Source organism: Macadamia integrifolia, unplaced genomic scaffold, assembly GCF_013358625.1.
Source record: "Macadamia integrifolia cultivar HAES 741 unplaced genomic scaffold, SCU_Mint_v3 scaffold2449, whole genome shotgun sequence".
NCBI classification, from domain to species: Eukaryota; Viridiplantae; Streptophyta; class Magnoliopsida; order Proteales; family Proteaceae; genus Macadamia; species Macadamia integrifolia.
The window spans coordinates 30,001-32,500 of record NW_024868726.1 but is presented as its reverse complement, the minus strand read 5'-3'; positions in this window follow the sequence as shown (position 1 = coordinate 32,500).

Below are 2,500 nucleotides of genomic sequence, written 5' to 3'. Positions count from 1 at the left end.
AAAATGTGCATTCATTTTTTTTTTCATTTAATACTGGCCGATCTTTATAGCACAACCAATTTTTTAGTACTTAAATGACTCGCAAGCATGTACCACAGCAAATAGTAGGCAGCACCAGCCCAAGCAGTTTCAGTAAAGACACCAGTAGTCATTTTAGTTCTGACATTAGGGGTAAGATTCGGAATAACCTTGGAGAATATTGAAGCATGACAATGAAAAGTAATGCCTCTTTTGTAGCAAGCACGTCTGAGCCCTTTGATCTCTGAAGAAATCTTCAAATTACAATCTGAACAAATCAAAAAGTAATCAGCATAACTCTTCCAGCCACTATATCCAATAACCAAGAGGTTTTTGATATTCTTCTAATCAAACCTTACATATTATTACCTTGCAGCAACAAAATAATATATCGACTTCCTATACAATAGACACATATGAACCATGCAACAAAACATATTTGTTCAGAAGAAACTATGTCAATATAGAAAACAAGAAGTACCCCGACCTAGTATATATTAAGAAAATCAATAACAAGACGACTAAGGAGGAAGTAGTAATAGGCTTATTCATTCCACAGTTTCCATCCAAGGAATAACCAGCATGGAAACTGTAAGGACAACAATCATGATATTCTGCAAATATATTCAGTACGACCTAGGGTCCATGAAATCACAACCTCCACAGCAGCAATAATAAATCCAATCATAAGGATCACATAGCTTCACGCATGGTGAAGTCAAATGCAAAAATGCACACTTTTAAGGATCATGCTAGTGATCATATAATGTTTCATTAGACAAAATTGTGTTGACCCATCCGATCACAAAGACATAATAAGGAAAATGTAACCACCTAGATTGGAAGCATAAAATTAGAAATGATGTGGGGAGCAGACCCAAGTAGGAACAAACTTGATGCAATCCCAGGTTCCAAAACCCTAGTTTTGGGTTCGCCATGGGCCCACAAGAATGGTAAGTATCTCAATTTAAAGATGTAATGGCAATCTTTGATTACTCTAAATTTCAGAACCAACAAGCAAAGAGGAAGTTAAGTATGTCATAGTTGAAATATGTGAATGGAGAGGAACAATGAGATGTGAAATGAGGAAGAAGATGGAGAAGTAGAAGAGGGAGAAGAGAGAGAATCGATGGATGTTGGAATAGTGTATTGTGAGAGATAACCTCACCTACACCAATATATCATTTACTAATATATTTACAAGGTACTACACAAACCTGCCTAAGGAGGAAAATTACACATACCTCCCTAAGGAGGAGACTAACATAACTGATATCTCTAACACTCCCCCTCAAGCTGAAGAATAAATATCATGCATTCCCAGCTTGAACAGCAGAGAATTGAGCTGATGATGAATACGACCTTTTGTGAAGATATCAGCTAGCTGATTTTCAGTCCTCACAAAAGGTGTGCATATGTAACCGGTGTCAATCTTCTTCTTGATGAAGTGTCTATCCACCTCTATGTGCTTCATCTTATCATCCTACACAGGGGTGTGGGCTATATTTATGGTAGCCTTGTTGTCACAATAAAGCTTCATAAGTGTCTCAGTATCAATAACTAATTCTTAGAACAAGCCTTCTCAACCAGAGAAGCTCACACACTCTATGAGCCATAGCTCTAAATTCTGCCTCTGCACTAGACCGAGCCATCATAGATTGCATCTTTCTTTGTTATGTAACTAGGTTTCCACTTATAAATGTGCAATAACCTGATGTAGATCTCCTATCAGAAACTAAGCACGCCCAATCTGCATCAGTGAAGCCTTCTATCCTCATGTGATTATACTTGGAAAAAAGTAGTCATTTTCCTACAGAGGACTTCAAGTACTGGATGATGTGGTAAACCGCATCCAAGTGCCCACTTTTGGGAGCATGCATAAACTGACTCACCACCCCCACTGCATAAGTAATGTCTGAACGAGTCAAGGACAAATAAATAAGCTTCCCAACTAGCCTTTGATATTTCTCCGCATCAACAAGAGAAAGGTCAGCATCTTCCCCCAGCTTATGATTTTGCTCAATAGGAGAACTTGCAGGCTTACAATCCAACATTCTTGTTTCTTTCAAAAGGTCTAGAATAAAATTATTTTGGCATATATTTATGCCCTTCTTAGATCTAGACACTTCAATCCCCAAGAAATACTTTAAGGACCCTAGATCAGTAATCTCAAACTATTGGGGTACTGTTCTTTAGATTGATTATCTCAGTTTTGTCATCTCCAGTTATCACAATGTCATCAACATAGACAATCAAAGTTGTGATGGTGCCATTACCACACTTAGTGAACAGAGTGCGGTCAGCTTGACTTTGGGAATAGCTATTCTTTAGGATGGCCTGTCTAAAATTTTCAAACCAGGCCTTCAAGGATTGTTTAAGACTATACAAAGCCTTATTAAGAAGACACCTTTCCTACAGTTGAAGGGAACTTGAATCCGGGAGGAGTTTGCATATACACTTCCTCTTCCAAATCATTATGTAG